Raw genomic sequence first — 18,075 nt, forward strand, 5'->3', positions numbered from 1 at the left:
TTCCAAATATGGTTCCTAGCTCTATAAAGGGTTAAAATGCCTCAACACTTGATCTCAAACCACAGTTTCATCTCAGTGCGATAGACCTGATTAATGTTGTCTCATGTGTCACTTTGAATTCATCGGGGACATCTCCATCTACTGCGTTGGTGGCACCGCCTTTGGCACTGGCACTACAGTACGCGAAGCTTGTTCGGGGGGTGGGGGGTGGGGGGGGCATGGCACGTTTTCACATGCGTGTGACGTAAAACCTTTGTAATCGTTGGTGTGGGCGTTTGCCATCAACTTCTGGGCACGTGTGGCCATGGCGACCAACCTCGCTGTGATTTACTGTGCAGTTTGGATCACGGGGAATCACATTGCACACGCTCATGTGGTCTTTTCCTCGCCCCCAGAAAAAACAACATCCAACGTAGAAACTGTGATTTTGCTAGATGCAAGATGTATGGCGTTGATGCTTTATGATCCTCTCCATTTTTAAGTGCTTTGCTGCCATGCTGCTACAGCAATATGGAATTAAAAAAAAACTTTATACTGGATGCATCAATTATTTGTGGAATTTCAAAAACCGTGTGTCCATGTGAGCCGAGTTGAACATGCTCATTATGTTAGCCATATAGCATCTTGTTTAATCAGAATCCTTCAGTGAATACTGAGTAGTCTCATTTAACACTGTCACAAACGAACTGCGAGAAAAACGAGTCTATCCATTTTTGGCTCTGATTAATTTCAAATTAAAAGCTATATATTTTTTTTTTTAATTGAAGGAGATTTCACACTGCCCGCTCGCCAGGACAAAACTAATCAGTCTATTCATTAAAACTGCGTTGTCACATACTTCAGCTGTCTAGACAGCAATACATTATCACTCATGACAAATTGCCAAGAGAAAATTCTTAATGAATTCCAGAGAGACTTTAAAAAAAAAAAAAAAAAAAACCTATATCCCTTACACTGTGAAGGAACAGACAGGGTGTTGAAGCGCTACCTAATTTATGAGGAGACCTTTGGTGAATCTGTCTTGTCTCATTATGAAATTAAAACTATAATTCAGTATATTAAAAGTAGTTTCAAACTAAGGTTCATTATTTACTTTGAAAATGAGTTTATTGGATAAAGCCCACCACAGTCATTTCTTCCATGCGGATTTTTTTTTTACCAAATTATTTCAGACGATGACGTCACAGAGACGTAATTTCTTCCATGCGGATTTTTTTGACCAATCAAATTATTTCAGACGATGACGTCACATAGACGTAGTTTATTTTGCTAATCCACAGGTGGCCCGTCGCTAGCTTTAGCATTGAGTTGAACGAAGCAAAAAAAAGATTTTTTTTTTTGTCGCAATGCCTCAAACTAACGTCACACAGGTGAGAACATTTCAAACTGTTTAATTTACTCAGTTATATCTTGTATTGACTCTGCTTTGTTAATTAATGCCATGCGGCTTGTGTACAGCCATGTTTGTGATAGGTCTTGAAACGTCCAATTATTTCTCATTTTTCCCTCAATGTACTTTAATTTTGTTTCCATTTAAGTTTATCCAATGTCAAATGTGCTTGTATAAAAAGTGCTCCAGTTGTAGTAGATGAGGATGATTCATTATGGTTCACCAATAAGAAGATTTTCAATGGTAGCTTCCCAACTGTTTCTAAAAAGCCCAAAATGTAATTTATTCCCGAGGAAAGAGGAACAAGTTAGTCAGCGAAATGTCCTCATGTACGGGACCCCAAAGAAAGGCATCGAGCAAGCGGCCATGAATGACTCACGCCAGTGGCGCGATAAAAACACGCGTGGCCGCAGACCCAACTGGCTGTCGTCTCGCATTATTATTTGGGTCTTGCCCGGTCGCATCCACACACACATGCATAGTTTGTGTGTTTGTCCATGTCATGATTCATAAATTGACATGTCGACCGTCACTCAATGAATTTGTTGGCGCAATTGTAATCGCAGGCCGTCTTTTAATTTATAATAGGCGATAAATAATAAGTCCTACATGCTTCTGATTTTCTTTCACTTTCCACGAACTATTTCTGGAGTTTTCTATGAAAACAGACTGATCATTTATGTGTTGAATCGAAATAAGATCTGCTTTTGCTTGACCACGGAGGAAGCAATAATGAAGCTGACTATTTTTGATCAGGTGCCTCCCTCTAGTGGACAGAATAAAATAAAACCTGCAGTGGTGTTTTGCGATGTAACCACAAGAGGGTGCGCTCAGCCATCTTTTTACTCACTATAGTTGGAAGCTGTGGCTTGTGTTACGCTGTCGGCGCTGTCAGCACACATTAGTGATGACGTGCCATTCAAGTGATGTTCAGGTCAGCCATGAGCAGTGAAATGAACAACTGTCCTGCCTCCAGGCCGCAAAAACAAGTCCGCGTTGTTGCTCAGGGAACACCCACGAAACGTGCCTTCGGCTTGATTTAATGTGCCAGATTTGTGAAGGTCAGGAGTCATTTTTGGCAGTGCTATTTAGTCAGTCATGTCTTCAAGGTTTCAATATCACGACTTTATTCTCCTTAAACTGGCTGTCATATATTCCAACTTTATTCTTTTCAAATTATGACCTCTTTCTTATAACAGTATGAATACATTCTTAGATTTTTTTATTTCGCTCGTCATTTATGGGGAAAAAAACTGTTAGAATTATTATTATTTTTTTAAATAACTGTCTCAAAATATCATAGTGTCTGTTTACATAAGTAAGGTAGAATACTCTCTCTGCATTTTCCTATATTTTTTTTCTCTGCCCTCCTAAATGACCTGAAGTTTATTATTTAATTGGAGGCCAGCCATCCATCATCGCTCCTCTTCGAAGGCCTCCGCCTCTCACTCACCCCTTCATCCGCGTGGTATTTGGGGTCAAAACCACCATATCCCCGCTCGTTTGCCTTCCTCCTTTAATGGGGTGGTTGAGCGTACTGCCGACGGCGGTAAAAAGATAGCCGGGCCTTTTATACCTCCTGAATGGACATATTAGTGGCTAATGTCCTTAAAGAGGATTAGCGGATGGAAGAAAAGCGCCAAAGGGACGGCACGGCACGGCATGAAATAGGCAGGTGATAGCAGGAACGTCAGGGGAGCTTATGCTGCTTTGTGCGGCCTCCGGCTATGGGCTGGGGATTAGCCACCATTGTGAATTCTATTTTGAGTCATTAAAATACACAGAAGGTGTATCAATATAGTCACGAATCTTAGCAGCAGATGAATATTTTGTTCAATAAGCAGTAACTGAGTATATAGATGTCGAGGTTAAAAAGTGCAGCTCTAATAGCCGCGTGGTTAACTTGTAGCTCGAGGTCAAGAATCACAAACAAACCAAAAAAGTCAGCGTGTTTATTTGGTGTAACAGTTAATCTGCTTAGTAGCCAAGTGCCGTCCGTCCAAAACAGACGTGGCAACCTTTGATGATGTCGAAATGGGAAAGCTGTTAATGATAAACAAGCATGCTTCAAAGTCTTTCAGACTTGTTTAGCCCCCTTTAAGCTATTTTGGGGGGGGGGGGGGTTGTTCATGCATAGACGACAGTCAGACCGGCTCAGCACAAAATCTGCTTGAACCGCCGCAGTGTGTCGGAAGGAAGTCAAGTGGAGGGCAAGCACCCGGTCCAGGTGACCTTTACTTGGAGACATGAAACCGAAAGGGATCCGGACGAGAGAAAGCTTTCAACATTTTCAGAGGTGAAAAAAAAAATCACAATTTGTTTAAACACCAAATCTTCCAGTGATTGTCACAAGTGTGTGTTTCTTCAAAGTCCATGCCGAGGTATCTCGGATGAAGCGAGCGGCACGGCGATATAAAAGGAGCCTTGTGTGCCACTTCACGCTCCATGGCCAATTGACTTCTTTTCCCCGTTTATCAAATGAAGCCTTTAGCTAAATCTGTCATAGCATTCAAAGCTGCGGGATTATCCTCGTGTTTCTGAAGGTGTTCCTTTACCGCTCGTTCAGGTGGTCCAATAACACCCTGTGCATTTTCCAAGTGCAACCTCTGTATCTTATGAAAACGCTCCCACCGCCCGGAAGAAATCAACTATTATGTCCCGATTAAAATCAAATTAAACAGACGGGAAGCCAGTCAATCTGTACATGTTTTTTTAAGAGCAGGAAGTTAGAGTGGCTACATTTCGAATTGCACTTAAAACCTTTTTGTAAGACTAGAAGACTCCGTTACAGCATCTGCAGGTGTTCTTGTAGTGCGCGCTGCCACCACAAGAGAGCGCAACAATGCTTGTAAGCTTTTTGCAACAACCGCAGACTGGTTTGTTGGAGGTCAAAGCACTTGGCTTCAATTCCTACACAACGAAAACAACTTTCTGAAACTTGCCAGGAATAAATTTTTCTGGGACTAGTCTTGAAAATATATTTTCCAAAGCCAAACTATAAACATCAGAGGAAAGAAGACGTTGCGATGCCGCTTGGCTCTGCTCGCATTCCTTTGCGAGCGACTCAGTGACGACATCGGAACGACGCCATTGTGGACGAAACACAGCCCGGACAAAAAGACCCTTGTGCAGGAACACGTGTTCTCGTGGACAGCAAAAAAAAAAAAAAACTGTTTTGAAAGTTTATCTCTAAACAGAATGTGACCACCGTCGACGACTGACATTGTGACTTTTTTGGATGGAGATAGTTGAAGAACCTTAAGACTTGAAACGATTGTCCGGACCCTCCCGCCTGAGGTTGAAAAGATGGGCACCTGTTGAAAACGACTAATAACAGGTTGTTCAGGTCATTTTTTTTGCCAAGGAGTTGACTGTATGTTTAGATGAAAGGCTTTAATTGGAAATGATAAGCTGCTGACAGACGACGTCCGTCAGTCTGTCCGCCAGTAGCGCAACAATATCCACAGGGAGATTGGTAGATAGAAGCCGCTGTCAACGAAATTCTCCGCTTTGGCCTCGCTTCAGTTGTCCCGAACGTGCGGCGTGTCCTCTACAAACAAACAAGCATTCCTCAAGGTGAGGCCGAATCTCCGGTAGAGCAGAAATAAGATCAAATAGCGTTTCAACTCGATCGGGCACATCAAAAGACACCTGAATATTTTTCATTCTTGGGGCCAGAAAAATGGAGGATGATACGAAAGACGCACAATGGGTCGACAGTGTTTGCGCAGCGCTGTTGACACGAGTGGAAATTAACTTGCTTGACTCAGATATGGCAAAAAGAGGCTCTTGTTTTTTTTTTTTTTTTCTTCTTGTTTCTGGTTTTGGCTGAGGGCCCTATTATAGACAAGGAAGGTTTTCTAGCACTCTTGGACAAAAAACTGTTAGCACAGCTTGAACCCAAACCCCAATTCATTGAATTTACTGAAAATTAACACACTGAAAAACACTTTTGTTTTCATCTATGGTCCAAATTTGACTATTTTAGCAACTTTGAAAAAAAGAATTGAGGCAGACCCCTCCCAATTAGTGCCCCTGTTTTTTATACACAAAATTAATTTGAAAAAGTGCTTATTTTTGTCATTAAAATGCTCAACCATCAGTGAGCCTGGAAATGATAAGCAAAAAAAAAAAAAAAAAAAACCCCGAATGAACTTCTGAAAATATATGCGACCAAACACGGAGCAATAATGCAATCATTTCAAGCGGCCATAAAAGAGCCCGAGCCTCACGTGGCTCCACCAGGACAGATGTCAAGAGATTCCAGCTTTTAACTGCGAGGCACTCACCGTCAGAGGGCCACCATTTAATTATGACACACAGGAAATTATCCCGGGAATGGGCCCCGGCCTTGATAAGAGACTCAAAGCCCCCTGGATGACAGCTCTGGAAACCTGAGAACTTATCACCAAAGTGGGGGTTGGAGGCCCGTGACAGGGCGCCTGACAATCTGATTGGACTGTCATCCCGGGCTCATAATTAATATATTTATCAAATTAATAACTGAAAGGAAAATCTCCCTAGCATCGGCGCTATTGTAAAAAGAGGTTTGGCAAAGGCCCGGAGGTGAACAGTGGGCAAATTCATGCGGCGGCCGCTTTCCCTTGTGGCTAATAACGCTGCTGTCAGTATAATACTCTCAAAGGTGGGGGGAGGGGGGGCTCTTTTGGAGGCCATGACAGATAAATTGCCTTCCCTCCTGGACAGACTGAAACACAATTTAAAGGAAGAACAGAAATATGTAGCAGCGCGCTGACAAGCGCGGCCTCGAATGAATGAATGAATGAATGGCGGCTATTGTTTCAAGCTAGCATCAAACGTCAACAACCGAGACATGGCGAGTCGTTTGCATCTTTTTAACTTTTCTCTCCACTTGTGACCTTTTGTTCAGATTCCCAGCGGAGCGCGTTTCGCTTCTGACCCAGCCGGGGACGGCGGCGGCCCTTTCCTCGCCTCGGCAGGTGGAAGACCGCCGTGGCGGTGGGGATACTTTTATCAGGCATTCCTCGAGTACAAAACAGGAAGGAGGAGAAGCCCGATTGTAAAGGTAACACAATCATCCGCTCAAGTAGTCGCAGGAGTATCGCTTTCTTTAAGCCGCGCCGAGCACGGCACAAAATTAAGATGCCACATTTTTTACCTTGTCTCGGATGCTGTTTGTTTTGTTTTTTTTTGCCATCCCGCCACTTGCTATTATCGCCAAAGCCAAGTGCTTGAACATGAAAGCAAAGAAAATAAACAGGGATGAATGTTTAGTTGAGTTGGCTAAAGGTCAACCCCCCCTCTCCTTTAAATTGGGGGGCCATTGAGAAGTTGCTTCCTCCTTACCTGGAATCCAACCCTGTGGGCCAGACATGACCTTTGACTCTTGTACTTGACCCCCTCCCCTGGTCTTTGGGGAGGTCGGGACATGTTCAAACTGTGTTGTGTATCCCTGCTTGACCGCTTTCAAATCGAGATCTGAACGGATCGCCGCTGACAAAGTGAACTCGAAAGTAACTCTCTTTTAATTTCTGTATTGTTTGTTGTAATACAGAAAACATACTGCTTGTGTTTGTTAAAAAAAATACTATAAAATAATAATTAAAAAATAATAAAATAAATAACTATAAAAGAACAAATAATGAAATTATTGCATATTAAATCGCAATCGCAATATTGAGTTAAAAAAAATGCAATTAGATAATTTTCAAAATCATTCAGCCTTGGTCTGCCCGGTGTGTCGGATGACAATGACTTTTTGTTTTGCGCTCCGCTCACTCTCCGCACCGACTGCCGCTGTGTAAGTGAGTGGGCAGCACAGGTGCACATTGGCGCAAAGTTACACAGAGCACCCCCCCCCGTCCCCCATCCCATCACATGTGTGCTTTGTGTCCCCCCCCCCAATCCATGTTACACAGGGGCAAAGCATATTTGTGTTTCCAGATCTTTTAAGATCTGCCCACCTGCCCCCCAGCCCATGTCGCAAACAAGCCTTCCGCTTTCCACTTTGCAGGTGGAAAGGCGCTTGAAGAGATAGCGTGAGGGTAAGTAGGGGTGAGGGCTCCCCTCCCTCTCATTTCCCCTCAACTATAGCCCCTCCCCACCCCACCCTACCGACCGAAGCGTTTTGCCTCTGTGAGCGCACACAAGGTGTCCATTCATGCCGCACGGCCTTGCAACCGCGCCGCTCCGGCCGCCGTCTCCAGCTGAGGCAATTCAACTCGAGCTCGGGAGCGCGGACCTTTAATCTAACAGAATGTAGCAGGCACCTGAACTACTTAACCGCTGTGCTTGTTCGAGTGGGGGGGTGGAGGGGGGGGGGGGGGGGGCAGCGAGGCTAAGGTAACTGACGTGTAACAAAAAGCCCCGAACTTTATCCCCGGCCAGGATGAGGACATTTCCTTTCTGTTGTTCCCCACAAAGAGCAGCAGGCACAAATGAGCCGCTATCTGTGTCACTGGGAAGTGGAGAGCAATTTGTTTCTATTAAACAGGACAGTCCTCATCTTCCCCGACTGACCCCCCAACTCTGCGCCCGCATGGCTTCAGAGGGCCTTTGTGCTGCCACTTGGCAGCTTCGGCTTGAGCTCGTCTGCTCGTCCTCACCGAAGGCGTGCTAATACGAGCCGCGTCCCAGACGCGTTTACACACATTGGAAAGTCGAGATTGGATGAGCAAATTACGGCTGCATCTGCTCTTACGTAAGCATCCAGTACTTTCTTTTCTGAGGCAGTGAGATTTTTCTCAAGTCCAGCAGAGGGCAGAAATACAACATTGATCCTTTTTCAACCTGCTGGACATGGTGGTCATTTTATTTCCATTACAATCCAACAAGTATATTTTTTAAATATGTCACCTATCTTGTACAATTGCTAAAATAGTATACTTAATTTAAAAAAATATCAACAAATGAATTCATTCAAACGTCACAAAAAGAAATTCCGTTGTGAAGTTCTCACGTAATACTGTTTAAATATTAGTCCAAATTCCAATAATATGTCTTTCCATATAACATTGTAAAAAATATAGTACAGATTTGTATTTTTTATTTTGCATAGTTTATGAAATATTAATGCTGCAGTGAAAAGCAATTTTGTGGCATTACAAGTACTGTACTATAATGAAAAATGTATGTATGTAAAAATGTATATTGTGCACTTGACACGCACACACACACTCACACACACTAAACTCTTTTCCCCTCCTTGACTCCATGACTAAATTAGTATTTGGACACATATGGTTCAATTCATTTACCTAATGAGCGCTCCTAAATGGTTCAAGGCAAAGCAGCCTTGCTTTTCCTCTTCATCAGTCCTTCCAATTCTACACATTTCTCTCTCTTGTCCCATTTTGATTTGGGCTGCCCCTTCCCTTTCTTTGTATTGATGTCCTGGGACCCCATCTGGCTCCTTCGGAGGCGTGAAATGCACAATAATTATTAGTAATCATCACACACCATCAGAAACGGATCCTAGTGCTGTAATTACATGATAAATGTCTGCCTAACACATGCCCTCTATTTAGCAGCCCCCCGGAGACCGCAGATAATAGACAGCTAACAGGGATCCACAGAAAAGGCCTTTCAGCGCTGCCCGGGCCCCATTGTCTGCACGCCAATACACCCTCGCACGCCGTTTGCCAACAACAGAGACCCCAATCAATCCCCCTTTGCGGCCCCACCCTCGTTCCCTCACTAGTCTGCTGACCCCCCTACACACACATACACACGACCACACAAAAATCCCGGGGTCACTACTAAACAGTGGGCAAGTCAATCACTGGCGCTAATGGCTAGCGAGCACAAAAGGGGAGGGCTAGTGCCGCTATTTATCGGGTTAGGGTAACTTGGAAAAAAACAAATGCTGTGCCTTGCGATACGATAATTGATGCAATTATTACAATTTTGATCTTTTTTTTTTCCCTCTTATTGCGGCATTCCCGGCTTGTCGGAAAGCCAAGATTGCTCATGCTTTTACACTTATTTTAACATTATGGTGGCAAGCTTTGGCCATTGAAAGGAGAATGGCGAGGATGAGCTGGGTGGAAAATGGACGGGTGCCATCAGGAAGCAAAGCGGGTGTCAGGAAAGTGGAACGGAGATTATATTAGTCCAGCAAAATATAAAACAGAATATAATTCATTCTGATTGAGTGGTTTTGTAGTTGTGTAGAAATTAAGATGGTGCATCACGCGCGACATATGCAAAAAATAAAAAGCGGAATCATCTTGGCGAACAACAGGGGACATTTGCCTCAAGTTTGCCTGCCAGGCTGGAAACAACAGTGGACGTGTTTATACATTAGCCAGACCCCGACTCCAGGGTGGCGGCAGTTAAACAAATTCCTGGTTGACTTTATTGCGCCTTGTCAAAATATTAACAGCAAGTGCCCTGGATTTGGTTGGACTGTTGTTGCTATTTGATTTCTGTCACTACAATATTTCTCATAAAATGATTGACTCACTTTTTGGAGGTGCTTCAGGTGACCTTCATTTAATAGAGGCAAATAAAAAAAAAAAAAAGGTGGCTTTTTCTTTAATAAATTCACCCATCTATTTGGAAACCATTCAAATTATATTATCTTCTGCACTAGAAACAAAAATCGGCCTTAAAAAAAACATATCAGCCTATCCGTAATTATTGAGAGTGTTACAAGTAAACCGTTGCTCGCCGTCAGCACCGAGCCAAGACCGAGCGAGCGCATTACAATCGCCAACTCGAAAGCAGCCGAGGGATGAAAAGCTTTGCGCTCTCAAACAGGGTCTTGACAATAACAAACATATCAACTAATTGATACGGCTAGGCGGCCGCTCATTTAATGAATCGCAAATAGCCGCCCCGGCACGAAGCGGTGTGACTGACAGAGTCCGAGCATTCCGCCCGTCGGAGGCTGCCCCGGCGACTGCGCTCGGATGCGGACGCTCCCGATGAATGACGGAATGCCTCCTGATTGTTTGAAGGAGGCCGCACGGAGGCCACGCGCCATCCTTGCGCTTGGCGTCAGCCGGCCAAGTGACTCACTGATAATGAAGACTTGATCAAAGAGGCGCAGCATTCCAGCGAGCCTGACGGGGCAACCAGACAGAAAGGAGCTTGGATGGACAATAAAGCGGGATTCACTCCAGCCTGCATAGTAATACTGGCATTAGGATTTTTTTAAGGGGGGTGTGCTAAGCATATTTTCGCCGCTGAAAGAAAAACGTTGACCTGCGAGTCAGGCCGGGGAATGTAAAGAAAGCAGCTCAGCGGATATGTTGAATAGTTTGATGAACAACACAATCGGCATGTAGATAATTTAGTATGATTTTTTTTAAAAATATTTATTTATCGTTATTTTGAATTTTTCATCACATAGGTTGAATTCGGCATGAACATATGCGACTCATTCCGCTGCCGCACTTGCCGCCGTTCGCCTCGTTATTTATCTTAATGCATATCACAGCCAGCCCCTCAACTGACCTGTAATTTGTAACTAATAACTGCTGTGGGCGGATTGATCATAGCTTTTCATTTGCGCCGGCAGCTTTTTACTACGGCTACCCTGGCTAAAGGGCCCTTGCCGTAATTGTGAGCCATTATGAATATAGGATGTTAAAAGTATGACAGGGGGGGAGTTTGGGTGGGGGAGGGGTGATGATTGAGCAATTAAACTTTGGCAATTTAATTACCTCTCCACAACAATACGACGATGAGGCGTTAAGCTCGCTGAACAGTATCGAACATCGAAGTGAACGAGCTATACCGATACCGAGCATCGATACTTTTAGTACAATAGATATCGACCCGGTAGCTACACTTAACCATACAACAACACGATCAAATTTCAAATTTTGACTTGTACTCAAATCAGTCTCCCGAAGGCAGCGCCTCTAAATGTCAACCAAAAAAAAAGCGGCAAACAGATGTTGTACAGAGTAAAACAAAAACAACGGCATTAAAAAAAAAAAAACGCCTGGCTCCATTCGTCAGCCCAAGTAGGAATCGCACTATGCAAGCGCCTCATTAAGTGGCATTAAAACTGTGAAGGCTCATAATTAGCGAATAAATCCCCTCCCGTCTGAATGAATTCATTTGCGTTCCATAATTCTTCGCCACACAGACGAGCGCTGGCGCTGAATGAGTCTTTTGTGCGCCACTGTGGGAAAGCTTTTGTGAAATTACACCGCTGCATAATGACGCTAATCATAGATTAGCATTTCAAGATGGAGCAGCATATCGCCGTGTTTTCCTCCGGCTAGCCGTGTGTACGTGTGATTTAAGCAGTATCGTTAAAGCACTATACTTTCTCGTTCTCTAGGCGTCGTTCGTTCAATTTCACACATTCGTTTGGCGGCCGGCTCGCCTCTCTAGTGTGCGATACTTTCTCGCGTTATGTGACCAAATAATCTACGCGGGCATTGTAAAAGCCTAATAGGAGGCATACGACAGCGATATGAAATCCAAGTTGCTATTCATCGGCGGCGAGTAGCAGGTGTGCGTTTGATTATGCAGCGAGGCAAACAAAGTCCAGTGTGGTGGTCTTAACGTGGGGGGCTTGACCCCCCGATGAAAGCGGACAAAGAGAGCGATCGAGAGGCGGCGCCCGCTCCCTGTCCACTTAGCACCCAGCGACAACCTTTGCCAATTAGGACCTGTTTGTTTGATGTGACAATTAACATCGGGATGCTTGCTCATTAATCGCAGTTGCGCGTTCACTATCAAGGCGGCCCCTTGTTTATCATCGGGCCTCTGTCTTCGCTGAATTTGTCACTATGACGTAAGCGTTTGTTTTGAACGGTTCTTTCAAGAAAGCGTACGAGAAGCTGTTAGCTTTTTATTGCTAGCGCACGAGTAAACGTAGTGCAATGCCGCTGTGAAGCAAGCTCGGGTTGAATTTGTGAAAATCAAATTGACTTTGCAATGAAGAATGGAATTTTTGAATTGAAAAGCCTAAAGTTGGAAAAGAAGCTTCGTTTCATGTAGTATAAGTTGAACCTATGAGATTAAATTATTTTTTTTATAAAAAAAAATCAAAAGAGCCAAAAAATATTTGTTCAATGGATAGTTTGTGTAAAATGTTCATTTTTCATTTTCTTTTGAACGCTAGTTTTAAATGGCCCAAGGCAGTATGTCGTCATTCTGCAGAACTCCTTTGCATAAAGAACATGTAAAGATAAAACAAGCCTATAATCAATTATTGTCCGTCGATCATTAGCCAGCTTCTTTTGGGTGTGTAAAACTTTCAAACAAGTTCCGTTTTTCTACGCAAATCAGTTTCTTCTTTGATAGTGAGACAGCCACACGAGCAAAAATACACTATGGATTTTTTCCCCCTTCTCTTTTGGAGTAAACGGCGTATAAAAAATCTAATGTAGATGTTTAACAGCCACTCAACCAATCACAGTAAAGCGCAGCCACAAATTGGGCTGGAATAAAATGTAAATTTCACTGCAGTTAGACAATTTATGAACCTTTTGTATTAAGCATGGTTAAAAAACAACAACTAAAGTGGGAGGAGACGTATACTGAAGTCATGACCACTAGGTGGCGCCCCATCTCTTCCCCAAGCCCACCAGGACCTTCTTGATCCCTCACGCACCGACTTGCTTCTAAAATAGACTCATCAAGCATTACAAAGACCAGCGACACTATGGCTATTTTGTTTTTAACACCCCGATACTAACAGCAATATTTTAGCTTGCCTGCCAATGCAAAAAAATAAATAAAAGAAAACTTGAGTGTGTGGCGCTCAGCACTCCCCCCCCACCCTCCATCTCAATAAGTCATAATAATGCGTTCTGAAGAGAGTAAAGCGGAGGAGGTTGATGAAGAGCGATTCGGCCGATGAATGCTACGGCGGCGGCGGCGGCGGCGCTGCTGCTGCTGCAGAGGGTCTATAGTCTCAAGCGGGGCCCAAGGCAGCAGCTGGAAGCGTAATTACAGCCCGCTGATTTATACATCATTAAAGCCTCCATATAAGTCAGCCCATTTGAAAAGAGCAGTTAAGCTACTTATACTTTTCATCCGCAAAAAAACAGCGGCGATTCCCTTCCCAAATGAATGTATGCCGTTCGCTGGCAAGCATATGGTATATTTCTCACCTATTAATAATTCAGGTGGAATGAGCAAAAATTAGTTGGCTCGGTTACCGCCGCGTTTGTCGCACATTAATTTGCCCGACGTGTTGTAAATGGGACTATTAGGCTGAAAACAAAGCAGAGTGAACGAGCGCGCTTTGCCGTACTTAGCGAAAGAGAGGGCCTCATTCGTACACCTGTCATTTTCAAACAAGGCTCCATTATGGTTTTTGCCCAGAGAGGATATCACACCTCTCATTGCGCCTTCTGCGAGGGGAAAAAAAGCACTCGCCTCCAAATTGTTTCAGCCCAGAACCCCGATATTTGCTTTTTCCCTCTCCGCCGTGTCAAATGGCCGCGTTTCATTCAGCGATCGAAAAGCAAAGAAGCAAATAATTAGCGGTTCCTCCCGCAAAGCCTCAGCGCTTTACATCGCCCGCTCTTTCATTCCACACAATGACTCCCCCGGTCGTAACGAAGCTTTGATTGAAATCGAATGTAGCCCTCGTTATTCGGGGCGAACCGTAGGATACAAAAGTGAACAGGTGTTCTTTTCCATGCGCGGCGGCCAACGCGGCCCTCGACGCGTTACAGCCGCGCCGATTTTTTTCCCCGACGCACACGCGCATTCAGCGTCAACACAGAAGGAGTCGTTCAATGAGGCCGGGCGCATTGTTGCTTTAACCTTCTGCGCCGGTTATCCCTCTCACAGCGCCGAGCCTTGGCAGCTAACTCTATTGGCTTTTTGTCACTGAGCCTTGGCTTGTGCTGAGGGTGGGGAGCGGGGGTCTTCCAGAATAGAGGAGAACAAGCAAGAAAGAAAGTCTCTTTCACATTATTTCTCATGTGAAGTGGGAGCGAGTCAGGGGCCAGAAGAGGTCTATCGTCCCCCCCCCACCTCCTCGCGGTCGTTATGCTTGGCAGATCATTATAGGACGTGAAGAGGAGGCACACGACGCGGCACCCTGAAATTCCACTCGGTGAGCCGACCCGCCCGAGCCTTCTGTTTCTTAAGCAAGGGCTCAATAGCAAGTCAATGACCTGACCTCCCACATCCCTCGTGCCAGGTCGCCATATTTTGGCCTGACGAGGCTGCTTGATGCTGATATCGGGTGAAGAGATGCAGCAGTGGACCTCCTGCTCCAATTCTCTGAATTTCCACCGGATGACCTTTGACACGCTGGAGTTAGTTATTTGACAGGTGCAACTTTGATACAGCAGGGAGAAGATGAACTATTTTCCTTGCCCTGGTTCGGCTTTGCTGGCACAGTAGGGATGAAATGACGTTTAAGAAGAGAACATCCGTGACATATATATTTGGAGATTCCAATCAAATGTAAAAAAAAAATCTAAAAATCGTCCAAAATATTTTTGCCCGCACCGGCAATTGCAACTATTTTCCATTTCGGAAAAACTTCCAACACGACATCATGGAAACCCATCAGCAATGTTTCATTCTGTATCTTCCGTGTAGACGTTCGGAAGAGACGTTTGTGTCACTCTGACAGTTTTTGTGATCTATTTTGTCTTTAACGCAGCCATTAGCGTGCGGGATGAAACCAGTCAAAAGGAGGTCATCCCTTAAATGCTTTGCTGTCGTAAATAAACGCCAGGCCGCTCGGTGGGCGGCTCCATTTACAAATAAGGGCCCCGTCTCAGCAGCTCTTCCGCCACACTATCACTTCCTCCTTTTGCTTTGAATGTCAGCACTCAGCGGGAGGATTTAATGTTGCTTTTAACCCTCAGCGCCTTCTAATTACCTTGACATTTACCCTGCATTCAATCAAGTTTTTAACAGCAGATTTATCGCGGTGACTTTTTTTTTCCGTCACGCAAAGCAGCGGTGATTACGCGGTTGTTTAATACGCGGCCGATACCCGTAATGTTTCTTCGGAGCGAGTGACACGGGGAAAGGACAGAAATACTATTAGATGAAGTATCCGATGACTTGGGATATGAGGAGCGGAGCGGGCTAGTGAGTGCCTCTCCCTTCTTTTATTGCCCAGGTTATTATCACAACTGCCAGGGAATTGTCGAGACGGGGAGATAGGAGTGGCAACGATCCATCCGGGACTCGTTCATCACATGGCAGCGCTGTCGCCGCCGCCGCTGCCGCCGCTCCCCGAATAGAAATTTACATCTGCATCTGAATTAGTAACATTATTCGCCAATTTGGCTCAGAGTGAACATTGTTCCATTGAAGGTGGAATGAAATGACAAAATGAGTGCGTCTTTAATTTCCACATTATAAATCAGGGAATATCAGTCACCTGCTTGTACCTTAAGGGCGATCACATTATCCTAAGCGACATTTTATCCCGGGCGTCTCCGAGTGATCTCGCCGTGATGTGCAGTCGCGCACACCGATCATGCGTCTCGAAGCAGGAAACATATTTTTCCCTCCAGAATGAGATGGCAAATATACGGCCGTCTCCTCCTGCGGAAGAGCTTGATGGTCATGTCGAATTTTCTCGGGTCAAGTGATAATAATTCCCGCAAAGGCTTGACGGAATTCTACGACGAAACCACAGATTTCAAATCAAACCACCATCATTTATGTATTCATCCGCTGTTTTTCCTTTCCTCAGTGTCTTTAAAACTTCCTGGCAGAAGAAAACATCTTTAGCTCTTTCTCAAACAGTAGCACTATCGTAAAAAGGTGGCTCGCTAGTAATAAACAAGGTAGCAAGTTATAGTTGCACATAACCTGCTCACATTAGAATGAATGGATCGACCTTTTACTGCACCGGCCCCAAAACTCTCCGACTCTTCATCTCATTCTGGCCGCTGCCCAGAGCTCATTAAAAATGAATGTGCTCCTTAAGCCCCCAACACTAAGGCCTTTTCCATTAGCCAGAGAGATATGAGGGCGATAAACATTATTTGTGATCGGATATGAATCGCGCCAGGATTGGCCGCAATATCGGAAGCCGCATTGGAAAGCGATTGTGCTTGAATTCCCCCTCCGTGTCGTCTCTTACGATATCGCGTCTCTTGTCATTTGTTTGTCGCGCGTCATATTGAAAAGCCCCAATCGCGTTGATCTAGACCAGCCAATTTGGATTTTTGTTATTCCGTCCCACTTGGTTGATTTTAAGCTGATCAGGATATTTGCCTGGCGCTCCGTCAGGCATCCTCAATGGCCTTATCTCGCCTTTAATTACAACGCCGGCTTTGTTGCGGTGAAATTCATCAGTTTTTCTGTGTGTTTGGCCTGGTTTTCCGTCGGCGCTATGAAAGGAAGCAAAGTCCGCTCGCTCTGTCGCCGCCTTCGCCTATATACTGTACACGCGCATTTCCATGGAAACAATAAAAAGACGTGCTCGGGATTCGCCCCTTGAGAGGCAACATGCCAGACTTCTGCATTTAATATACCATCGATTGATTAGATTTATGGGACACGACTAACATGATCGTCAATACCGCCCTTGGGAGCTACGGGAAAGAATCGGGGTGGACATTGATTCGAGATAACACCAGTATGAAGGGATTTGAAAATAAAATTCAGTGTAATTTTTTATGATATTTAAGATTATCCCTTTTTTTTTTTGATGCTCCTGATGGTTCGAGCGACATTAACCAGGATGTTTGACCCCGGCGTTGTCATCTTACTTCTCGTCCAGGTTCACCGGCAGTCAGAAAAAGATGATAATGCTCGCCCTCGGACACCGGGCGGGTGCAGGCTCGGGCGCGTATTAATATTAATACGTGTAAAAGCCGTCTGGCTCCACGTATATACACAAAAACAAGTAAAAGGCCCATTATGGATGGAACCGCAAAGCGTTTTGCCGATGGACCGTTTCCCCGAGGTCAGTTTAAAACATTTGCCAGCAGGAAACCTACATAGAGTGCCGCTTGCTTGGCGGGGGGGGACACACACATTATGTAAATGATTCTTCTTTTGGAAGGCGACCATGGCGCTAGAAACGAAGGGCTAATGGCCATGGTGTCAGCCAAAGCTAATGCTGTGGGCTCATATGTATGCGGGCGGGGTTTGCGTCGGCGCAGGTGGAAGTCGGCTCTTCTTTGCCAAGTCAAACTCTGAAAAGGACAAATTGGAAAACATGTTGATGTAGTAAAACTTTTAACTGACTAATATCCCGGACTACCCAATAGCTTAAAATAAAAAAATAAAAACGAGCTTTTGAATTTGACCTCTACCGGCTTGTTCCTGGTGCTCATTCGGGATTTCTTATGTTCGACGTGGGACTTTTGGCTTGGTCTGTGAAGCCCCTCCAATATTTTTATTGGACAAAATGAAATTAGGGATCCCCGGGGCTCCTCCCATTAGGATACATGACATTATCACTTCTGAAAAATACTGCAAGTCTTGACCATGGTGTTTTACCTCTAAAGTAAACTCAGTTTTGTCTATTGCATGAGTTGGGGGAGTGGTGGGTTGGTACCGCTCATATTTCACCATCAGCTCGACTTGCCAGACAACGTGTCAGTGGGTGACAAATGGGCCAGCTCATGATTGAAATCTGACAAAATAACACTGTGTTTGATAATAGCGTCCCCGAGCAGAAATATGGCAGCCGCAAACTAAACAGTGCTTCATCACCTCCGTGCCGGTCGCCGCCGTTCTCCATTAAGGGCCAGATCATTGCGCGTCGCCTCCCCCCGTCCCGTCCCACCGCTCGAGTG

General features: G+C 44.8%; 1 long non-coding RNA gene across 1 annotated transcript in view; it reads left to right on the top strand.

Annotated features, from left to right (window-relative positions):
- The first annotated feature begins 1,222 nt into the window (after window positions 1-1,222).
- LOC137840825 (uncharacterized) overlaps window positions 1,223-18,075 on the top strand; it is a 51,968-nt gene continuing 35,115 nt past the window's right edge. The window contains exons 1-2 of the long non-coding RNA XR_011087909.1: window positions 1,223-1,370; window positions 6,282-6,437. This is a non-coding gene — a long non-coding RNA (uncharacterized lncRNA). The remainder of the gene's footprint in view (window positions 1,371-6,281; window positions 6,438-18,075) is intronic.

The sequence above is a fragment of the Syngnathus scovelli genome, chromosome 12 (assembly GCF_024217435.2).
Source record: "Syngnathus scovelli strain Florida chromosome 12, RoL_Ssco_1.2, whole genome shotgun sequence".
Lineage (NCBI taxonomy): Eukaryota > Metazoa > Chordata > Actinopteri > Syngnathiformes > Syngnathidae > Syngnathus > Syngnathus scovelli.